At 35.5% G+C, this 25,160-nt stretch overlaps 1 protein-coding gene and 1 pseudogene across 5 annotated transcripts in view; one reads left to right on the top strand and one right to left on the bottom strand.

Moving 5' to 3' along the window:
* Positions 1-25,160, top strand: part of GPHN (gephyrin) — a 636,471-nt gene that overhangs the window by 186,536 nt on the left and 424,775 nt on the right. The window lies entirely within an intron of this gene.
* LOC129496303 (proteasome subunit alpha type-1-like) lies at positions 2,648-3,446 on the bottom strand (annotated as a pseudogene).

The following is a 25,160-nucleotide window of genomic DNA, read 5'->3' as shown; positions in this document are numbered from 1 at the left end:
GAATTTCAACATCTTCCTCTACAGTCTTTGTTTTCATTGATTGCAATTCATTAACAAGTTTCAAAACTGAAGTTTTGGTGCTCTATTTATTGAGTACTTTGATGAAAGATTTTCAACTGATTTTGAAAAACATGCACTCAAATTTAGATGATTTAATTATAAAAGTGCTTAATAACATTGTAAGGCACTTAAGTTGATCTATAAAATGGTTCTTGAAAGGCATTAAGATTTTTGTTCTTTCTTAGTTTTTTTAGAGTCCTCTCAAAGCTTTATAGCTTTCTTTAGAAAATAGCCCAACAGACTGTGTGTCATTCTTACCTGTCTTTTCACCTTCCTTTTTCCTTCCAATAATGAGGATAATAGAATTAGAGAGAAAAAGGAAAGAAAAACCTGCAATGTTGTTCAATCTCTTGGTTGAAGTTTTGGAAATATTTTGAGAGGGCATACAGTAAGTAAAATGTTACTTCATTATATATCTGAAAATTCTGGTAAAAGTATAATACGTCCTGCCTGGAGTTGATAAAAATTGAGCCATATTAAGACAGAGTGCTCAACCTGTTCTTGGGCATTTATTTACAAGATAAAACAGTTCGCTTTGAAATAAATCAATATTTTATATGTTTAACATCATTAATATGCAATAAAACATGATAAGAAAATATAGAGGTTTAAATATATAGCTATAATTTATTGTCTTGGGGAGGAAAAAAATTTTCCTTATCCTCTTAATTTAATTCTTGGTTGTCTGCAAATTAAACTGAGAAAGACAGATATATATTTGAGTTCACACCGAAATGTGACTCAAATAGGTGTTAGGATTTGGGCCTTATATACATCTTAATAGGGGATAGTGAGGAGAAGAACACTTTGGGGAAACAAATCACTTTTTTAAAAAGGGAGGAGAAAGGTTACTTATAGGATGACAAATGACTTTAGAAAGATAAATGAACCCTTATGAGAACATACTGGAGATAATGATAGTTTTATGACAATGTCTGTGTTGGTGTGCAGTTTGCTTTTCTTCTGAGAAAATTAGAGTTCTTTCCTGGGAGCAGATTTATGACAATTGAGTTCTTTTGGAAGACAACGCGTTAAGATAGAGAAGTAATTTCAGGAACTCAAATAGCTTTAGCTCAAAGTAATTTTTGTGTCACAGTGTCATATTATGGATCCTTTAAACTGAGTCTAAGAGAGGGCCACATTTCCTTGGATTTGACTGCTCTTCTTTATTAGAGGAAATCAACGTGTTGTCATTTTATATTTTTAAATGTTAAATAAGTAGGCCTACATGAGTACTACTAAAAATTACATACATGGCCAACCTGTATTTCTTCCAGTAGAATTTAGTAGGAAGGTCCCTATCACTAATACTTTATATTGAGAAAGCCTTTCCAGTGATATTCCTAAAAAATATTTCATTTATTTATTTATTTATTTATTCATTCATTCATTCATTCATTCATTCATTCATTCATTTATTTATTATGAGAAACACAGAGACAGGCAGAGGGAGAAGCAGGCTCCTCTCAGGGAGCCTGCTTCGGGATTCTATCCCAGGACTCCGGGACCATGCCCTGAGCTGGAGGCAGATGCTCAACTGCTGAGCCGCCCAGGTGTCAACTTTCTAATGATTTTAAGTTAGTGAAAGCTGAACATGTGTAGGACTTTTAATAATTTCTTAGACACAGAGATCCAAACATGAAGTAATTTATAAGATGGATTGAAACATATTAAAAGGAACAGATTACAGAATTACAGTGAGGTTAATCATGAGATTATTACTTTAATAATGTCACTTGATGTGGGGTCCAGGAACAAACTGTCAAGAAAAAATTCTTGAGACATTTCTGGTGCAAAATTGGTAGTTATGTAAAAACATTGGGATAGGACTCCTGGGTAGAAAGAGCTGCAGTGGGATTGTGAGGAGCAATGGATTATATACTTTTAAATTGGGAGGGGCACAGGAAAAGAAAGTTTCCAAAAGGATTTTTATATGTAAGAGAAGACTTGCTGGATCCTGGAAGCCTGGCAGTTGCCTATCTAAGGTTGATTTTTCCTCTAGCGAGGACTTAACATTAAGACAGACAGCTGAACCCAAGGTAGACAATGTAAATGAACTTTCTTAAGTAGAGGGATCATCTGTTGACAGTGAAGGAGTCTTGGCACCAGGCAGGGAGACACCAGAGTAACAACAAAATAAAGTTATTATTATGAGAAAAAGAAGCCCAGTCAAAAAGGCCTTTGATAGCTGACCAAAATCTTCCTCCAGTCCAAGAGTTTAGCCAATCACTAAGAGAAAGAGAGAGAGTTTATTTAAAGTGTCAATTTGAATATTTATATCTTTTAGCAGTCCTGTTACTTTTTTTTTTTTTTTTTTTTGGCAGGTGAAACAATTTTATTTCACAGTTGTCTTTAAAACCACAAAGACACTATGTTCTTCATATAAAAACATTAGTACTGATAACTATACTTTCTAGAAAATGATTATATAGACCCTCCCAAAGAAAAATGCACACCATTATATGGTTCAGACAAGTTACTTGGGAAAAACACATCTGGACTGATTTCTTAAAACATACCAGAAGACCACACTGCATCTTTTGGTTCAAAGTATAGATTACTGTCATCAGTAAGGGCTCCTGCATTCTTACATATTTGATAATACACATATAGACTGGTTTGTGACTTCATGTTCCATTGGTTCATCAGCCTTTTCTGCAGGTTCATCAGCAGGTTGAGCAAGCTGTGCCTTATGTGGTCTTTCTTCAAGACCTTCCAGGAACGGAGATACATCATCATCATCATAAATCGTAAACTCCAAGTCTTTACCAACAATTCCAATGGAAACATTGTAGTTAGGTCCTGTTCTACAGGAAGTGTCTCTCATAAGGCACGCAGACTATGTTTAACCAGTTCATTCAAATTGCACTCCATAAACCCAGACATATGTCTCTCCAAGTAAGTATGAGCTGATTGAGAACGGGCTCCAATGGACCTGGCTCTACAGTCAAAATAGTTGGCAGATGGGCAGGTTTGGAAAATGTGAGGGCCCATATCATCATAACCAGCAATAAGCAGTCCAACACCATACGGTCTCCGGCCATACCGTTGTGTTGGTATCTGGGTCTAAGATGAGACACAGGAAGAGGTCTGTCAAATACAAATCTGGAGTCCAAGCACTCTGGTGCATAAAATTACGTAACAGTGTAGCATCAGTAGTAAGTCCCACAATTGAGATACCAATATAGTTATCAACATGGAGAATTTTCTTCTGATGAGCTGCAAGCTCTGACTGTGCTCTCTTCAATGCAACCAACACTGCATGGGTTTTTAATTTCAGACCAACTGTGGCTGAACCTTGTTTGACAGCTTCCACTGCATATTCAATTTGATGGATCCTGAGGGCTCCAAACAGTGACGTCATTGTCATACTGGTTGCGAAACATGGTTCTGGCATGGGTCCGGCGTCGTTCTTCTGCAGAAGTGCGGCTAGTTCTGTTACATTTTTGTGATAGCTAGAATATATATACAACATTTTGTTGTTATGATAGCACATGTTCCATCTTGTATAGCAGTTAAAATATCTAATGCCATTTTGACAGTCACATTAAAGCAAGTGGTGTTAGCCATCGGATACTCTGCTTTGCTCAGCAAGCAATGAGGTAATTAATAAGGGGCACCTTTATGTAAACGAAAGAAAAATATAAGTTAATGGTTGGAGCACATTACAAACTTAATGTGTGCTTAAAATGTGTGCTTAATGAGTACTTAAAATCTAGTATCTACAAAAGATGGGTTACTGAAACAGATTTTCTCTATATAATCACATTTTTATCATAGCTGAATCAAGACTAGTTCATTTGAAAAACAAGTCCAATTTTAATAAACTTGGACTCATTATTTACATCTTGGTGAGTGCCAAGAATAGATATTGATCATATAGATCTTTTAAAATCTGCTTTGATGGAACTTTTATAAGGAATCTCAATTGAACTTTTAGTAGTCTCTCAAGGCCAGAAGCCAAGCCAAAATAGTTGCCATCAGACATGCCTGTAGTACCTGTAGATTTGGGTGAATTCCTCTTCTGGATGTTCCCCAAATATCCTGAGGTTCCTGCACCTGCCAGGAAGTGACATTCCTTACTTACCTGTTAAGGCTGCTGGGAACTCTGTAAGCAAGGTATCAGGCCAGCATTTCCAGGGGGCTCTCCTGCCTACATGCTTCATAAAGTCAGCCTTGGTTTCTTTTTTTTTTTTTTAATTTTTTTTAAATTTTATTTTATGATAGTCACAGAGAGAGAGAAGGAGAGAGGCAGAGACATAGGCAGAGGGAGAAGCAGGCTCCAAGCACCGGGAGCCCGATGTGGGATTTGATCCTGGGTCTCCAGGATCGTGCCCTGGGCCAAAGGCAGGCACCAAACCGCTGCACCACCCAGGGATCCCCAGCCTTGGTTTCTTAATGCTGTATGGCCATATCTGACTCTATGCATGTCTCTCAAATATGACATTACAGTCAAAGCCTTGGTAAAGTAACCAGTATTTCCAGTGTGGTTTGTTACAAGAACCCATTCTTACTGAACTAATGCAGATAACTATGATTGCCATGAAAGTTAGAATATTTACTGAGAATTTCTGGTTTCAGAGGGTTAAGATGGAGAGAAAAATTAAATGCTTCAAACTGTTCACAAAGGGATATTTTATCATATTTCTGTAAGTCATGGGTCATGGATATCTTACGAGGAAGTTTCCTTAATCTGGAAGAGAAAACATTAAAGAACCACCAGTGTTTCAAGCAAGTCACAAAAACTATGTTCATCTTCCTCGGTTCATTTAGTTCCATGTTAGTAGTAATTCTTGTTGAGTTTGAAAGCAGCTTTTAATTAGTTCTGGATTTTTACCAATTTTGGTTTTATGATAGAAAGATATTAAAAACCTGTTTTTGTCAAAAGCCCTTTTTATGAATCTCCTTGAAGATGAAACATGTTTTGCAAGAGAATAAGAACAATAACTATAAATGCCAAAAGACTCAAAAATGGACACGGTTAAAGATCTGATAAGAGGTCATAATATAGCTGGCAAGGAAATCCAGTTATTCCTGTGATACATAATACTTCAATAAACAGAATATCAAGTGATTGCCTCAAACAAAAATATATTAAAACTTTATGAATTGCATGTAATTTCTAGAATAGTTATAGTATTTACCCAAATATAACAGAAGGCTTATTATTTGTTTAACAGTGCTTCCAGAGTAACATACCAAATAAAAAGGCCTTATTACTCGAAAAGACTTTATTTACAATTCAAACTCCAGGGAAGTTTGTTAAAAATGCTGGAAAGTTTAAAGCACATGCCTAAATAGTATTATAGATTATTACAAAATTTAAAACTTATTTATTTAACCAAGTTGGCAATAAGAGTCCAAAGGCAAATATGTAGGGTTATATAGTTGTTAGCAAACTTAGCGCCTTTAATATTGAGAAGTTTTAACTATCTTAAGTAATCAAAGACCTTATAAAGACAAAAACATAGAAACTTTGGTTTTCCAGACAGATAAGATAGAGAAAAACCTTTGTTTACAGTTTTCTTGTCTAGATGAGACCAACAATCCAAGAAAACTTTGTGTTTTTTTCCAAATAGTACTTTATTATTATTATTTTTTACATATTTTTAATTGGAGTTCAATTTAAAACTTTGTGTTTTTAACAGAAGAGCAGAATTTCAGTCTTATACCAGTTTACTTTTATTTATTTATTTTTTTAAAGATTTTATTTATTTATTCATGAGAGACACAGAGAGAGGGACAGAGACACAGGCAGGGGGAGAAGCTCCATGCAGGGAGCCCAATGTGGGACTCAACTCTGGGTCTGCAGGATCACACCCTGGGCTGAAGGTGGCGCTAAACCGCTGAGCCACCTGGGCTGCCCACCAGTTTACTTTAAAATGCATTAATTTCAACTTTAGTCCTGACCACATATAAAATTCCTTTCCAGAGATTTCCCTTAATAAACCTTTTATAATGTTTCTACATACGGAATTGCTTTCCGTATTTCTACCAATCTTAATTAGAATTATCAGAAGACTTTTAACTCTTAGAAACCTTCATCTCCAGTGAAAACTAAGTAGTAAACAATTTGAACTGTTACACCAGAATTCTTTAGATGGCAAATTTATGAATACATTTCATAATTTTAAAACATGTTTTTCTGTAGTATTTTCTGTAGTATACAATCTTTTAATAAAGCACAAAGCGTTTTTACCAACAGACCCAAGTATCTTCAGATTCTCTGCAATAAGAAGCTAAAAGCACAAACCTACATTCAGTAATCAGTGCTTTTAGTATTTTATCTCATTTGGAAACGTCTTAGATGTCCAATGAACTCAATCCAATTTATCATTGAAGCAAAACTTTAACATTTTAGGTTACCATACTTTGAAAGCTATTTTAATAATTACCATTGAAAACTTTGGGACAGACAAAATTAACCATCATTTTAAGTCACTTTTTTGCTGACAAATTGCAACAGAGATCGTGAACTTTTAACTTTTAGTAAACCTAGGTAGAATAAAAGTTTTATATTTAATGTTGATAATTTTAAAGATATCTTAATCCAACAAACTTAAATTAGTTTAAATACTGAATTATATATATTCCATGTGGGTCTACTTAAAAGTCAGTTTGTTTTCCATTGTCAGTTTTTCCCTGGAGTATTATTGGTGGGGAAATCTCAAGTGGGTGTATAAGTCCAAGGGGGTGTGCTCTTCACTCCTTGACAGTGAGGAGAGAAGGAGCCACCAGTGCCAGTGGCACTGGGGATGGTATAGGAGCCAGGCTGCACCCAAGTGGTGCAGAAACAGGAGGGGGAGAAGGAGGCAGCAAAGGGGAGGTCCCCAAAGGAAGGCTGAAGGCTGACAAAAATCCAAAGGGCAGACAAAGAGGACTTCTGGTCCTAAAGCTCATCAATCTGGGCAGATAAAAAGACAGATTTTCTTTCCACCAACAAGCAGAATACAGAAATAGGCAGTCCGAGTCGGGCCAGAGAAGAAGAAGGGTTTCTGAACAGACTATTCCTTAACGCCCCCTTTTTGAGTTAGACTAACCAGAGATAATTGGCTACAAATATCAACGCCATTAACCGGGGAAATAAATGAAGGACAAGCCTGTATATGCAGCTAGAGTAACCTGTGTATATTAGGAGGAACAGTGAGAGAGTTAGGAGTCCCTTCATCAGGAATGACCTGTGTTTCCTACAGCAACCTGGGTTTATTTGGAGGAGGCCTGTTTTAGACAATCATCCAATATATCAGCAGAAAGCTTTTTAGATTGGTGAGTGGCCAAAATCCTGCATGAGGCCCTTAGGTCAGGGTTGTGATCTAGAGCCATGAAGGCCTGGACATAAGGGGTATCTGTCCATTTGCTCTGCTTCCTGCAGAAGAGATCTAACTGATAGATCATATTAAAGTTCCATGTCCCATTATTGGGCTGTTTTTCCTCCTCTCCTAAGGAATACTGAGGACATGGAGTGTTACAAAAGATCAGTTTTCTTTTTCCCTTAAATTTTATAATCCAAGTTGTTTCTACTGGGTTAAAAGGCATCCCAAAGGAGAGTCCTTGGGAACATGAAATGAAGCCTAGAGATGGTCTACTACCACAAAAATCCCCTCCTACTCTCAGGTGGCATCCCATGCAGGATATGTTAGAAGTTCCTTGTATCAAAATAACTTGGGGTGTCCCTCGAACGAAATCACTGTAATGATCACCCTGCCTTATAGGAGGGATGTTGGCATCTCTCTTCGCCCCCTCCCCTGCTTTCGCATTGAATCCTAGACTAAAAGTCAGTGCCATTGAATGTACTGAAACACTGTGCTTTGCTTTGCCTTACCTTGCCATTCTGTGAAGAACTCACCATTTTTAACCCATGGAAAACACTAGAATAGTTTTACAAGAGGAAATTACCCAATTTTTAATTTAAGTTGTTGGTAGAGGACATTGATGTAAAACAGTAAAGATAAAACTCCATCATGCGCAAAGTGACATGCCAACACGTGTATTCCTTACAACCGATACCCCTCGGAAGCAGTCCCCAGTTGGATCTTAATTCATTTGGGTACTGGATTCTGCTGGCTCCCAGTGGAGTTCTTGTGGTCAGAAGTGGCTCTTCCAGAGATGCAAAGGGGATCACATTAGACCAATGAGGAGGAAGCCTTACAAGGGACTCTAAAGATTGAACAGCAGTCCTAATGACTTAGGTGGCTGGCCCAAGAATGACAACTTTGTATAATCACAGGAATAAAGAGAGGTACCTGGGTGGCTTAGTCAGTTAAGTGTCTACCTTCATCTCAGTCCTTGGATCCAGCCCCAGGTTGGGCTCCCTGCTTAGTGGAAAGTCTGCTTTTCCCTCCCCCTCTGTTCCTTCCCTCCACTTGTGCTCATTCTCTCTCTTGCTCACTCTCTCTCTCTCTCTCAAACAAATAAAATCTTTTGAAGAAAAAAAAAAAAAGAATAAGGAGAGGGCATCAAGTTTCTGAGTCTTTTTGCCATTCCAGCTAGAGTAATAGCTTCCAGGCAAAAGGCAGGCTATTAATTCCTCCCAATAGAGAAGCCATATACTAGAGGATTGCAGCCTGAGCAATTAACCTGAAAGTTCCAGTAAGACTCCTTGAAAAGCTCCTGAAATGCAAGTAAAGGAAAAGGAAGAACTCACCCAAGTTTGCACTGAGGGTCAGAGTGGAGATGAGAAGACTTGAGGCCCCATTTTGCACACCAAAATGATGTCATTTGATGGTTCCAGGAGTGAACAGTCAAGAACAGTCAAGAAATAATTCTTGAGATACTTTTGGTGCCAAAGAGGTGATTATAGTAAAGCATGGGGACAGGCTCTGTGGGTAGAAATACCTGCACTGATTTTGTGAGGAGCAATTGATTATATACTTTTAAGTTTGGAGGTGTAGAGACAAAGGAAGTTTCCAAAAGGATTTTTATATGGTAAAGAAGACTTGCAAGATCCTGGACACCTAGCTATGGTCAGTCTAAGGTTGTTTGTCCCTCTAGCAAGGCATTAACATTAAGACACTTGGGAGTTCTGGAGGAATGTCATACTGTGCCTTTCTCAAGTATTAATCAGTGGGCTTTAATTAATAAGAAAATTTAATTTTATTACATTTCCTTTTGCCTTTGATCTCCATGTCATTTAGTATGCTTCTCAACTAATTTATATAGGAAGATAATATATAATGCCTCATTGTATCAGATTTTATTTATTCATTCATGAGAGAGACACAGAGAGAGCATGAGCAAGGGAGAGGAGCAGAGGGAGAAGGAAAAGCAGATCCCTTGCTAAGCCCTACGTAGGCTATCCCAAGACCCTGAGATCGTGACCTGAGCTGAAGGCAGACACTTAACCGACTGAGCCACCCAGGCACCCAAAGTATAGAGTATTTTAAAGAGAGTGAGTCTCCTTTATGCCAGATATTTCATTTAGCAGAGTGTATTTGAGTCATCAGTATCCAGAGATAAGCTGGATTACAGGTGCACAATTGTGGTTATAAAAAAGAATAAGAATTGTTTGGAGAGTAATGAATGTTCAGAGCAATAGGAAAGGAATGGCAAACTTGGAGGAAGGGACTTAAATGACAGGATAAGTTTTGAGCAGGTAATGCATGTTTACAGTTGTCATTCTAAGGATGATTAACTGACAGTAGCGTAGATGAAATGGAATGGATCCAGAAAAGCATGGAGAGTATTAATTCTATTGTATATACTTTACATATTACTCACATAAGTCACCATTGGTTCTAAGTTATTCTTATTGCAAAAGTTCATTGATATCTTTGTAGTAAGTTGTTGAAATACTAGGATTGCTTCTATAAATACAAATAAATACCATGTAGATTCTAGTCATCAATCATACAGTAAGTTGCTCCTCTTTGTTTATAAATCTCAGAATGTCTTCATGATTTGGAATCTTAGAACTCTATTTTCCAAAGCACTTTTTGTGTTATATGAGTTATGTTATAGTGGATCTAATTTTAGTCTGTGCATCATCACCTTTCAGCAGCTACTCATTAACTAGGTCATAATATATCTTTTTTTACACATATGTGAATATAAAAGTAGCAGTATATGCATAAAAATTTTGGGGGTTTTTGGCAAATTATTTCTCTTTGTATTTTATACTCCCTACATTTTATTTTCTCTCCTTATTTTATACACAGCTTTATATTTTCTGTAGCCAGTTTAATCAGATCTCATCCCTTGCCTACCTGTAGAACATCTGTTAAGGAAATAAATGATTTAGGATGGAGTAGTAATTGGGAAAATAATTGACATAGGAGAGGCAATATAGCATAATAGTGAAAAGCTTGACAACCTGGATTGAAATACTATGTTTTTCATTTAGTAGTGCTTCTTAGCCACTGAGGTTTAGTTTTTGTATATGTAAAATTGGGATAATAATCTTACCTACTACATAGGATTATTTTCAGGCCTAAGTAAGATAATACAAGTATAAGCTCTTAGACTAGATTCTAAGTGGAGAGCATTCAATAGATGCTATCAATCATTACTTTTTATAACTTGAGTTATTTAGATATTCTGGGAAAGCAGTATACATTCTTTACTAGAATAGTTCTCAGACTTTTTGAGAAAATTTTATTGTACAATGTTAAGAATTTATTAAATTATATATTCCTAGGTCATAGCTGGGAGATTCTGATTTATTAGACTGGGGCAAAACCCCTAAATTTGCATTTTTAAGAAGCATTCTGGTAATCCTCTTACAGTATATATTTTCAGAAATTTTCCTTGAGTTTCAGAAAATGTTTACAGTTGTACTACTATGGTGAAAATTGATGTATTGGATATTACTGATTGCCATGTAAATCGTACAACTTTATAAAGAAATTTGGCATTTCTATAAAGAGTTATAAAACGATTTTATGATTTGATTCAGTAATTTAATTTTAGGGCACCTGGGTGGTGCAGTTAGTTAAGCCTCTCACTCTTGGTTTCAGCTGAGATCATGATCTCAGGGTTGTGAGATGGAGCCCTGTGTCTGGCTCTGTGTTGAGGGCAGAGTCTTGAGGTTTTCTCTCCCTTTCCCTCTACCTCTCTAGCTCATGCTCTTTCTCTGTCTCTTTCTCTCTCAAATAAATGAATACATCTTAAAAAGTAATTTATTTTTGATTATTTATCCTAAAGAAATAATCCAAAAATTTCTATCAATTTATCTTTTATTTCCAAAATTTTGATATTAAATATGACAATATGTAAATATAGATCACCATCTAAATTACTGATGATTTGTTTAGTGGATCATCACATAACCATTAAAATTTATAATTATGAATACTGCAGTATCATAGGAAGAAATACGTAAAAAATTGAAAAAAAGCACAATTATAATATGCACATACTACATTTGCAATTCTGTAAAAATGTAAGTAGGCAAGTGAACAATGGACAGAATATGTTCAAATTTAAAATAGGATCAATTAAAAGGGGGGGAAGTATACATATGAATCCATTGCCAAATATTTGCACAACATATGGGTTAAAAATTCAATGAATTCTACTTTTTGTCTCAGCCTTCTTTGTATTGTGTAGCAACTCCTAAGATGAAATGTAAAACAGAACTTCATAAATTTTACTGTAAACTACTTTCCTGCAAATTCAGAGTGTTGGGTTCTCTTTAGTCTATTTGTTGAGTAGAGCCCTGATATCAGGGACCCTTCTAACTGTCAAAGATAGGAAAATGAATTATCAGCACAATTCCAGAATGTTGCAGTAAGGGTTAATAATTGCTTTCTATTTGTCTGCTGGCATGTGAAAAAACTGACAGGCATTAAGTAAGGATATGACATTTTATATATTTACACCTTAAGCCATAGGGTGTAAATATATAAACATACAAATACTACAAATTTGGTACTTCCATCCCTTGCTGGTATTGCTTAGTAGATGAATAATCAATTAATTATATGACAGTTTTTGTGATAAATGGTAAATCAGAAAACTGTGTATGGCATGATAAAAGAATGGTTTTGTTTTCTGTTAGTCAAGTTGCTTTTGTTTAGCTTCTGTGTGACAGTTTGAATCTTTAGATTTTTCTAGATTATCATTCTAAGAGAAAGTTAATCTACTATGGTTTTACCATCTAGAAAACAACAAAATGCAACTCAAATTGGCTTAAACAATAAAATGAATACATTGGTTTACAAAATTTAACACATCTCTAGATAGGCTTTAATATAGTTTAATCAAAGTTCCATATGTTTTTTGTTTTGATTGATTAGTTATTGATTGACTTCGTTTACTTTTCGTACTTCTCTCAACTCTGCCCTCTTTCAGGCTGACAGAGTGGACAGCAATTTCAAGTTATTGAGATCAAGAAAAAGCTTTTATATCTCTGAATTCCCCATGAAAGATCATAAATTCACTCTGATTGTATTGGCTGGCTTAAGTAACATGACTGAAATGATCTCACTTTGGCAAGGGGTTGGAATGTACTGATTGGTTTTGCCTAGTGTATACTTTAGCATTAAAGCTGGAAGACTGAGATCAGAATGCAACCAAGTGAAGACACAGCAAGAAGGTGGTGAGACAATACGAGAAAACTCTCACCAGAACCCAGCTGTGCTGGTATTCTGATCTTAGACTTTCATTCTCCAGAACTGTGAGAAAATCCGTTTCTGTTGTTTCAGCCATCTAATATATGGTATTTTATTATGGCAGTATAAGCTAAGACACTTAGTAAGCTTAAATGTTGTACAACTATCAAGCTTAAGGTGTATGTAGTTACTTTCTTAGGTCTTGATTTAGTTGGATCTTTAATTCTTATCTTTTTCCTCTCATTCTTTGCATTCATTAGAAAACAATATTGTGGTAGTTGAGTTGTAAATAATTTTAAGTGTGAAAAGGACAAATTGTTTTAATTATCCCATTCTTACATATTTTTGTAAATACATTATGTAAATACAGAATATTGAATCCAGTTTTTTTTTTTTTTTTGTTAGACTAAAATTTTGCTGTAGGTTTTTTAGGAGAAAATATTTCAATTTTAAATGTTCATCACAGAATCACAGGATCATCATGTAATTCATACCTGGCACTTAAACAGGTCAGTAAAGTTCTTCTGACAACTTACTATCAATTTTTTTACCTTACATTAACATTTACAGTATATACCATGTTGCTAAACTTGGTCCTTAGTATTGTAATTATTAGTATCATCATCAGCTCTAAATTAGCTATTTCAAATGAAAGACATACAAGTAACAGCTACTGCTAAACCTTTTTAAAATTAGAGAATATAAATTATCACCACCACAAAGTAAACACTTCTTTGGAAGACAAGTCAAATATGCCTTGTAACTGTCTGTTAAATTAATAAAAATACGTTATTCTTAAACGTGTACTACAGTGCTTTCTTTTTAGATTTATGCCAGAAAAGTTTGGAATAATTAACACTCCCAGCTCTCGGGAGGTTGTCTGTCAGTAGCAGCATAACGGCAGAAGTAGAAAAATTTTGAAATTCATAAAAGGCAAAACTTAATTAAATTCACAATAAATCCTAATTAGAAGATAATGGTGTTAGAGATTTCTCATGAAGATCTAGTACATTTTTTACTACTAGTGATGAGCGAATCAACCTAGTAATGGATCTTTTTTATATTATTCTATACCTACTGACACTTGCTCTGCAGTCTTTTTCCAAAGATATTACAGAATCTCATAATTATTGACTGGAGAATGAATACTCAAAGTGCTGGTTGATGATATGATTTTATGTTAGTACTAGTTTGCATTTATATAGCATGTTTCCTCTTATGAAGTCAGATAGTTCATAAAAGTTAGTGGTTATTATTAGAAAATATGGATCAGCTACACAGACAGCCTAGAGAAAAATCTAGACTTGCTCACAAATCACTTTAAGCAATTTACTGCTCCATCTGTGAAAAAATATGTACAAATATCTGATTTATGTGTAGAAAGTTGCAATCTCATCTTAAAAACCAAACCAAACAAATGAAAAATGCGAAGGTTATGAAAAAAAAAGATTATGTCATCTAATTTATGGTGCTATAAATCTGAAAATAACTGGGGAGCCCAGATGGCTCAGCAGTTTAGCGCCACCTTCTTTCTGCCCAGGGCCTGATCTTGGAGACCCAGGATTGAGTACCACGTCAGGCTCCCCGGCTTGGAGCCTGCTTCTCCCTCTACCTGTGTCTCTGCCTCTCTCTCTCTCTTTCTATATGTGTGTGTCTCTCCATGAATAAATAAATAAAGTATTTATTCATTCATTCATTCATTCATTCATTCATTCATGATAGCCACAGAGAGAGGAGAGAGAGGCAGTCAAAGGTAGGCGCTAAACTGCTGAGCCACCCAGGGATCCCCTAAATAAAATCTTTATTTATTTTATTTTTTTTTAAATTTTATTTATTTATGATAGTCACACAGAGAGAGAGAGAGAGAGGCAGAGACACAGGCAGAGGGAGAAGCAGGCTCCATGCACCAGGAGCCCGATGTGGGATTCGATCCCGGGTCTCCAGGATCGCGCCCTGGGCCAAAGGCAGGCTCCAAACCCCTGCGCCACCCAGGGATCCCTAAATAAAATCTTTAAAAAAAAAATCTGAAAATAACTATCTGGGGAAGAGGAAGTATACTGAAAAGGTTCATGTTGAAACTTTCTGGGGTGATGGGAATATCATATATTTTGTTGGGGTGCCATTTCACAAGTATGTATAATTGTCAGTACTTATCAAACACAACACCTACAATCTTTGCTTTTATTGTATGTTAAACTCGTATGAGATTTTAAGTAGGGATGTAATATGATTGAATTTGCATATAAGATCAATTTAGCAACAGTGAGGAAGATGAAATATATGGAAAATAAAGCTTATGTCTTATGGGCACTGATAGTGGTTTCTCAGAAAGAAAAGTGACTATTTCTTTTGGTATGGAACAAGAGATTCTTATGGGCATTTAAAAAAAATATACACTGCAATTCTGGTCTGATCTCCCATCAAGATTATAAAAACAATGAAAACCTTTTGAATTTTTTGCCAGAACATTAATTTATGAAAGCCCACTAGCTAGCAGTCACAATGAATATCATGTACTATATCACTCTTGGTTAAGTTAATTTTAAAAATCCCAACTTTATGTAATATTGATAAGCATATTGATTGCTGCAGCAAGGAAAGATGTATACCAGACGAACTGGGGTGCTGTGATAAGGACTTAATAGGGATTTATCATAGGATTTGGGCTTGTGGCCTAAATGTGATTCCTTTGTTCTCAGTCTCCTCAATGCAGAGTCTGCTGGGCTGCACCTTGGTTTCTTCTCCTTTCCAGGAACTGGAAATTCTCTCAATGCTTTAAAATCAGGATAATCATAAGTCTAATCTGTTTCCCATCTCTCTAGGATCATTGTCCATCACTGCTTGAGTTTCATTATCTAAATAACCATAGCTTTACATATTTTGCCTGACTTTTTTAGTTGTTTTAGTCAGTAGGGAAAATCCAGTCTACATTCTATCTTAGTCAGAAGTAAGAAATTCTGGTATTGTTTTTAAAAGAAAATATTGGGGGAGGATGATGTGTGGGCAGACAAAAAAGTTAGTGTGCCAAGGCTTATTTAGAAGATATGAAAGGCCACAAAGCTTAAATGACAGAAGAAAAGTAATATTAAAATAGTCGTAAGTAGTTTTTTAAAAACTTGTTTCCGGAATAGTTTTTGATCTCTGGAAATAGTTGCATTTTAGCTAATTTGTTCTCAATAGCATTGGTTAACATGCACTAAATAATAATTCCAAGGTTTCCAGTGTATGAGTTGCTCAGTCAATTAATCAATCTTGACTTCGGCTCAGGTCATATCTCAGGATCCTGGGATCAAGCCCCAAGTCGAGCTCCTTGATCAGCAGGAGTCTGCTTGTCCCTCTCCCTCTGCCCTTTCCCTAGCTTGTGCCTTCTCTCACTCTCTCTCACATAAGTAAATAAAATCTTAAAAAAAAACAAAAAAAGATTCCAAGGCTTTAGAATATGTACAGGGCTCAACAGATACACCTATCCGTTAGGAAGCAGTTCTTACTTAATAGTGAAATAAATTCTTAAAAAATTTTTGTGGTTTTTAAAAAGTAGCTAAAAGTAAGCTACAGAACTGTAGTTCTTTTGACTTGGGAATACCATGAAAAATTACTGAGACACTAAAGGCACTTTGAAATGAGAAAGTTTGGGATTCTCTCATGTAGCCAATATTGGATTTTTTTTTAATTGCTTCAAGTTTTATTTTAATCATTTTTGATGACCTTTTCCTGGAGATCTTGTCTTAGTCACTCTAGTTAACATTTCTTTTTGTAACTGGTGTATAGAGTACAATGGAAGAATAGAGAATGAGAAGTAATATTTTCTGGGTGCTTACCAGGTTATAAGCATTATTATTTTTTTTTTAAAGGAGAGTGCTATTTTAATTTTTTTTTATTTTTTATTTTTTTTATGATAGTCACAGAGAGAGAGAGAGAGGCAGAGACACAGGCAGAGGGAGAAGCAGGCTCCATGCACCAGGAGCCCGATGTGGGATTCGATCCCGGGTCTCCAGGATCGCGCCCTGGGCCAAAGGCAGGCGCCAAACCGCTGCGCCACCCAGGGATCCCCTATAAGCATTATTTTTAAATCTCATTTAATACATGCATAATAATACAGCAGTCCTGAGTTGAGTGATATTCCCATTTAAGAGACAAGGAACCAAAGGTCAAATTAAGTATTTTGCTCAAGGCTATACATCTCAATGGGTGAAACTAGCATTTAAATCCAGTTCCAGAGCTCGCATAGTTTTCATTATAGAAGACAAGTGATTTCTTATTTATGGGAACCCTATACTGAAGACTCCTTGAAGTGATATTTAAGGTATTGTTTTCAACTTATGGAATGCAAATGGATGGAGGATCAAAGGAATAAAGATTACTATGTTGTAGATTTGGGGATTGGAAGTAAACACTAATGTTTACATTTTTATCTTAATTCTTAGTCCCTATTATACATGCTGGCTTTTTTTTTTTTTTTGCACCATTTGATGAATTATTAGATTTGTTAGTGTATTTGGTAACCTTATTTTCATAGTAGACAATCAGTGAAGATTGCCTTAGTGTACACATGGTTAAGTTTGGGCATCTACAATTTAATAGTCCATGGAAGTCGTGTACTACAGAGTTAGCTTTTTATTGTGAATTTTTTGTTTTGAATATGTTCCTGCCTTTATGCTTCCAGAGCATAAAGACATTTCAGGATCCCATAAAAGACCTTTTACTGTTTGTTCTTTATTATCCCTTCTGGGACTTTTATAGTATTCATAATTAGCTCAACCGTTCTCCATATCTCTTTGCCTTTCTTTTGAATTTTTAACTCTTTTTGCTGCATTCTGTGTCATTTCTTAAGACCTGTCTTCCATTTTATAGATTATTTTTTCAACTATGTCTGATTTCCTTCCTTCTCCTTCATTTTTTGCCCAATCCTAAAATATTTTTACATGTTTTATTCATGGGTATCCTGGATGCTTATTTTAAAATCTGCCCTGCTTTCTTTCTTTCTTTTTTAAATCTAGTAAAATATATTAATTTATCTATTTAGATATTTTTTGGGGGGTTTTAAATTCTCATTAGTTGACATACAGCTCAATATTTGTTTCAGGAGTAGAATTCAGTGGTTCATTATTTACATATAACACCCAGTGCTCATCACAAGTGCTCTCCTTAATACCTATCTATCCCTTCCCCTAGCCACTTCCCTTCCATCAACCCTCTTTGTTCTGTATAGTTAAGAGTCTCTCATGATTTGTTTCCCTTTCTCTCTCTTTCCCCCATTCTGAATGTTCATCCATTTTAAATTCCACATACGAATAAAATCATATAGTAATTGTCTTTCTCTGAGTGACTTATTTTGCTTAGCTAATATACTGTAACTCCATCTACATCATTGCATTGGCAAGATTTCTTTTTTTTTTTATGGCTGAGTACTATTCAGTTTTTTATATATATATATAACATACCATATCTTCTTTATCCTTTAATCAGTTGATGGGAATTTGGGTTCTTTCCGTAGTTTGACTGTTGTTTATAATTATGCTATAAACATGGGGGTGCATGTACTCCCTTGAATGTGTATTCCTGTATCCTTTGGGTACATACCTAGTAGTGCAATTGCTGGATCATGGGGGAGTTTGAGTTTTAGCTTTTTGAGGAATCCCCATATTATTCTCTAGAGTGGCTGTATCAGTTTGCATTCCCACCAACAGTGTAAGAGTATTGTCCTTTCTCTGCATCCTCACCGACAGTTGGCTGTTTCTTGTACTGTTTATTTTAACCATTCTGACCCATGTGAGGTGGTGATATTGACCTTTTCATGTACCTGTTAGCCATCAGGATGTCTCTTTGGAAAAATGTCTATTTGTGTCTTCTGCCTATTTCTTTACTGGGTTATTTGTTTTTAGGGTGTTGAGTTTCATAAGTTCTTTATAGATTTTGGATACTAACCTTTTATCAGATATGTCATGTGCAGATATCTTCTCCCATTTCATAGGCTGCCTTTTTAGTTTTGTTGATTGTTTCCTTCACTGTTCAAAGCAAAGAAGTCTTGATGAAGTCCAGTAGTTCATTTTTGCTTTTGTTTCTCTTGCCCCTGGTGATGTGTCTAGTAAGAAATTGCTGTGGCCAAAGTCCTGTCTTGCATTTAGGTATTTCATCCATTTTGAATTTATTTTTGTGTATGATGTAAGAAAATGGTCCAGTTTCATTCTGCATGTGGCTGTCCAGTTTTCCCAATATCATTTGTTGAAGAGACTGTCTTTTATCCACTGGTTACTCTTTACTGCTTTGTCAAGAATTAATTGCCCATATAGTTGTGGGTCTAATTTCCAGGTTTCTTATTCTGTTCCATTGATCTATGTGTTTGTTTTTGTGCCAGTATCATTCTGTCTTGGTATCTACAGGTTTGTGATACAGCTTGAAGACCAAACTCATGATGCTTCCAGCTTTTCCTTTTCAGGATTGCTTTGGCTATTCAGGATCTTTTGTGGTTCCATATAAATTTTACGATTATTTGTTCTAACTCTGTGAAAGATGGTTTTTGAAAGGGATTGCACTGAATGTGTAAATTGCTCTGGGTAGTATAGACATTTTAACAGTGTTCTTCCAAACAATGAGCATGGAATGCTTTTTTCATTTCTTTTTGTCCTCTTTAATTTATTTCATGAGTGTTCTATGGTTTTCAGAGTATAGATCTTTTACCCCTTTGGTTAAGTTTATTCCTAGGTACCTTATGGTTTTTGATGCAATTGCCATATAAATCGTATCTATTCCTTGATTTCTGCTTCTGTTGTTTCACTATTAGTGTATAGGAATGCAACAGATTTTCTCTTCATAGATATATATCCTGTAACTTTACTGAATTCATGTTCTAGTTCTAGCACTTCTTAGATTCTTTCAGGTTTTTTACATAGAATATCATGTTGTCTGCATATAGTGAAAGTTAGTAGTTCTTCCTTGCTGACACAGATGCCTTTTATTTCTTTTTGTTGTCTGATTGCTAGGGCCAAAACTTCCAGTACTATGTCAAATAGCAATGGTAAGAGTGGACATTCTTGGCTTGTTCCTGACTGTAGAGGGATAGCTCTCAGTTTTTCCCGATTGAGAATGATATTAGCTGTGGGTCTTTTGTATATAGCTTTTATGATGTTGAGGAATGTTCCTTCCATACCTACTTTGTTGAGGGTTTTTATCAAGTATTCTTGATAAATGTTGTATAAATAAAAATAAATTAAAAATAAAAAAAATAAATGTTGTATTTTGTCATATGCTTTTACTACATCTATTGAGAGGATCATATTTGGTTCTTATCACATTGATTGATTTGCAAATATTGAATTACTACCCCTGTGCCCCAGGAATAAATCCCACTTGATCTTGGTAATAATTCTTTTAATGTATTGTTGGATTTGATTTGCAAGTATCTTGTTTAGAATTTTGGCATCTCATACTCATCAGGGATATTGGCATGTAATTCTCTTTTTTAGTGGGATCTTTGGTTTTAGAATCAAGGTAATGATGACCTTGTAGAAGGAGTTTGAGAGTTTTCTTTCTATTTCCATTTTTTGCAACAATTTGAGAATAATAAGTATTAACTCTTCTTAAATGTTTGGTAGAATTCCCCTGGGAAGCCTTGTGATCCTGGACTTTTTTTTGTTGGGAGATTTTTTTTTTTTTTTAAGATTTTATTTATTCATGACAGACTCACAGAGAGAGAGAGGCAGAGACACAGGCAGAGGAGGAAGCAGGCTAAGCAGGCTCCATGCAGGGAGCCCGACGTGGGACTCGATCCCGGGTCTCCAGGATCACACCCAGGTTGAAGGCAAAGGCGGTGCTAAACCGCTGGTCCACTGGGGCTACCCTGTTGGGAGATTTTTCATTACTGATTTGGATGTTTTGTTAGCCGTGGTCTGTTTAAACTCTATTTCTTCCTGTTTCATCTTTGGTAGTTTGTATGTTTCTAGGAATTTGCCCATTTCTTCCTGATTGCCCAGTTTATTGACATATAATATTTCATAATATTCTCTTATAATTGTTTGTATTTCTGTGGTGTTGGCTGTGATCTCTTTTATTCTTGATTTTATTTATTTAAGGTCCTGTTTTCTTTTTGATTAGTCTGGCTATAGGTTTATCAGTTTTGTTAATTCTTTCAAAGAACGAGCTCTTAGTTTTGTTGATCTGTTCTATAGTTTTTTTAAATTTCAGTATTGTTTATTTAAGCTCTAATTTTTATTACTTCCCTTCTTCTGCTGGCCTTGGGCTTTATTTGCTGTTCTTTTTCTTGCTCCTTTAGGTACCTAGACAGCTTTGTTATATTTAGTACTTTCTCTAGGCCTATTATTAGCTAATAATTCTAATACTTATTGTATTTTCAGGTCAGATTCTGTAGTTTGATTTTTCTACATATACTTCTTTTGGTAGTTTTTTGTTTTGGTGACTTTTGAATATGTGGAATTCATTCCTTTGCAAGAAATGTGATTCGCCAGTGCATGTGGAGGTAGTACCAATTTGGAACCACCAGATTTTTGAGCGATATGAATTTAGGCCATAAACCTGCATTAGTCTGGTTTGTAGTTATTAATTCTCAGTGGAGTCTTTTTTTCTCTTTTTGTATCTTTCTATTCTACACTGATCTCAGGCAGACAGACCTGCAGTTCTATGATCTCCCTGTTTGGCTTTTTCTTTGTTTTTCATAATTTACGATTTGGGAATTCTTATATGTAGAATTTAAATAATATGGCTTTGCATCCAGATTGAACTCTAAATTCTGAGCCTTTAAAAATGGGACTCTTGAGGTGCCTGAATGGCCCAGTCAGTTAAGCATCTGCTTTCTACTCAGGTCATGATTCCAGGGTCCTGGGATTGAGCCCTGAGTCAGGCTCCCTGCTTAGAGGGAAGTCTTCTTCCTCTTCCTCTGCTGCTCCCCCTGCTTGTGCTCTCTTGCTCTCTCTCTCGAATAAATACATAAAATCTTAAAAAGAAAATGGGACAATTAATGCCCAAACTGTAGGCCATACACACGGCAGCAGGTGCCTTTAGGGTTCAGCAAATACTAACCACAGAATATTTAACTGTCTGGATTGCTGCCTCTATTTTTCTTGTATTCTTTTATAAATTCATTAGTTTCCAGCTATCCTAACCATATGTTCGAATAAATTTTTAAAAACGTATATTTTATTTACTAAATATCTTGATCTGTCCTTGTACAAAAAAGACAACTCATTAGATTTTCTAGAATCTTTGCTCATGGGAGTCAGAAACTTTAGTTAACAAACTTTAGAACTCTTTTATGTGGATTTGTTGTTACTTTATGAAGAAGTGGAATTGAAACTCTTTGCCCTGGCTATACCCAAGTAATTCCTGATTTTCCAAAGAGCATTTAAAATGGTGAAATTTGTCTGAAATGGTATACTGACATGATAGTGGTGATAGGAAACCAATTGTTAGCTATTTTATATTCATTTTTGAATTTTATCCCAAAACAGTAATATAAAATTCAAGTTAGAAATTGAAGCACTGTTAATTTGAAATGCTTTCTTTTTTATTTTAAACTGTTAAAATTAAACAGATTTTCTTCCTACCCCAAAATAGTTACATAAGAACAGTCTGTTGTCACAGAAATCATTCTATTATAGTTATTCTATTATAAAGGGTATAGTTTCTATTTAAAGTGCTAAGCTACAAATATTTAGCCTTTTGAGCCATCTGCTCTGCTAAATACCCATAAGTATTTTAGACTAAAATCTGAAAAATGAAAATACTTGAAAACCTTTGCTTTGTTGACTCTTGAATTTTGTACTGCATGTCTTACTTTGAGTAGAAGAAGATTGATATAGAAAGTTTACTTGCAAAACATAACACTGTCCTCACTAATAAAAAAGAAAAAACGGAACAGAGTTTAAACCCTCTTATAGAAAGAACCCTCTATATCTGGATAAATTATTTTATTAAAAATAATTCTTAATGTAACTAAAAAAACATAAATAAAAACTCCACTTAATATATTTATTACCACAATAAATATATTTGACCTCTTATATTTAGAGTTAGATAGATTTATGTTTAAAATCATTATCTTGATTAAATATTAATCTTCTGATAGAAAAATTGAGGAAAGTTTGCTCCCTACATTCTCTAAATGAAATCATTAAAATTTTTTTTTAATTTTTAAAGAATATTTATTTATTTTGACAGAGAGTACAAGCAAGGGGAATGGCCCACAGAAGGAGAGGGAGAAGCAGGCTCCCTACTCAGCATGTGATTGATGCTTGGCTCTATCCCAGGACCCTGGGATCATGACCTGAGCCAAAGGCAGACAGTTAACTAACTGAGCCACTGCCCTAATGAAATTATTTTAATACCATCTTTGTAACTCTAGGAAATTGTCTTCAATTAGCCAATTTTGTGAGTACATACATGTTTTATTAAATACTTATTTTATATTTCCTTTTCGGATGGCATTCTATTAAACTGTTAAACAGGGCAGCCTGGGTGGTTCAGCGGTTTAGCCCTGCCTTCAGCCCAGGGTGTGGTCCTGGAGACCTGGGATTGAGTCCCACATCGGGCTCCCTGCATGGAGCCTGCTTCTCCCTCTGCTTGTGTCTCTGCCTCCTTAGTTGTGTTGATTATTTCTTTGATGTGCAAAAGCTTTTTATCCTGATGAAGTCCCAATAGTTCATTTTTGCTTTTGTTTCCCTTGCCAGTGGAGACATGTCTAGCAAGAAGTTGTTGTAGCCAAGATTAGAGAAGTTGCTGCCTGGTTTTCTTTTTCAACATTCCTTTGGCTGTTTGGGTTTTTTTTCTATTTGGCTATTTGGGGTCTATACAAATTTTGGAATTATTTGCTCCAGCTCTGTGAAAAATGTTGGTGTTATTCTGATAGAGAGTGCATTGAATGTGTAGATTGCTTTGGTTAATACAGACATTTTAACAATATTCATTCTTCCAATCCATGAGCATGGAATATTTTCCATTTCTTTGTGTCTTCTTCAATTTCTTTCATCAGTGTTTTACATAAAGTTTCAATGTACAGGTCTTTCACTTCTTTGGTTAGGTTTATTCCTAGATATCTTTTTGTCTTTAGAGCAATTATAAATGAAATTGATTCCTTCATTTCTCTTTGTACTGCTGCATTATTGGTGTATAGAAATGCACCAGATTTCTGTATGTTGATTTTGTATCTTGCGACTTTACTAAATTCATTTATCAATTCTAACAGTTTTTTGGTGGATTCTTTTGGGTTTTCTATATATACTATCATGTCATCTGCAAATAGTGATGGTTTGTCTTCTTCCTTGCTAGTTTGGATGCTTTTTATTTCTTTTTGTTGTCTGCTGTGGCTAGGACTTCTACTACTATGTTAATAACGATACTAACAGTGGACTTTATCTTTAGTTTTTGACATTTTAATTATAATGTGTCTTGGTGTGGATCTCTTTCAGTTCATTCTATTTGGAACTCTCTGTGCTTCCTGGATCTAGTTATCTCATTCCTTTGTCAGGCTAGGGAACTTTTCAACAATTATTTTTTTGGTTAAGAGTTTTGTGCCTTTTATCATCTATTTTTGAACGTCTGTAGTTATTTTTCAGTTCAGTTATTTTATTCTTTTGTTCTGTGACTTCTATTTGGTATTTTCCTATGTTTCCTATCTCTTTGTTGCTGTTTTCACTGTGTTCATTCATTTTTCTCCCAAGCTCACTTAAAGTCTTTATGACTATTACTTTGAATATCTGATTCATGAAGATTTTTTTTTTCAGGAAGTGATTAATCTTGTTCTTTCAGTTGGAACATATTCCTTTTTCCTCATTTTGCATTTATTTCTATGAATTAGGCAAAATAGCTATTTTTCTCAGTTTTGAAGGAGTCTCCTTGTGTAAGTGATGAACTTTATAGTTCAACCTTGCCCTAGTTCTTGGTTGTGTCTTGAACCTTTGTGATTGTGTAAGCTGTCTGATTTATTCTTGATGGGTCCTAGGTTTTGAGATTGTGCCAAGTCCTGTCAGTATTCCAAAGGGAAGGATCTCAGTCAGTCCCAGTTCAGACTGATTTGAAGGCAGTAGCTTTTTTTTTTTTTTTTTAAATTTTTTATTTTTATTTATGATAGGCACACAGTGAGGGAGAGAGAGAGGCAGAGACACAGGCAGAGGGAGAAGCAGGCTCCATGCACCGGGAGCCCGACGTGGGATTCGATCCCGAGTCTCCAGGATCGCGCCCTGGGCCAAAGGCAGGCGCCAAACCGCTGCGCCACCCAGGGATCCCTGAAGGCAGTAGCTTTTAAAGAAGGAAATATATGTAGTCATGTGAGACTGCAGTCATAACCCCTACTGGTTTCTAGATAAGGTGATTTGGAGTTGTTCTCTTGATGACAGTCCCAAAAAAATTGGGCTCAGGATAAGTGTGTAGATTTTTGGGGGGAGATGTGGTAAGCTATTATGATGCCATGGGAGAGTACAAAATTTGACATCCAGCCTATGTTCCCTGAGAGCTCCTTTAGAATCTCTAGATGTGTGGTAAGCCTGAAGCCACCCCTCAGGCTAAAGCTCTAGAATAATTAGGCCTTTTTCACAGAAAGGCTGA

The sequence above is a fragment of the Nyctereutes procyonoides genome, unplaced genomic scaffold, assembly GCF_905146905.1.
Source record: "Nyctereutes procyonoides isolate TBG_1078 unplaced genomic scaffold, NYPRO_anot_genome, whole genome shotgun sequence".
NCBI lineage: Eukaryota > Metazoa > Chordata > Mammalia > Carnivora > Canidae > Nyctereutes > Nyctereutes procyonoides.
Note: the sequence above shows the minus strand (reverse complement) of the source record. Positions and strands in the feature narration are given on the sequence as shown.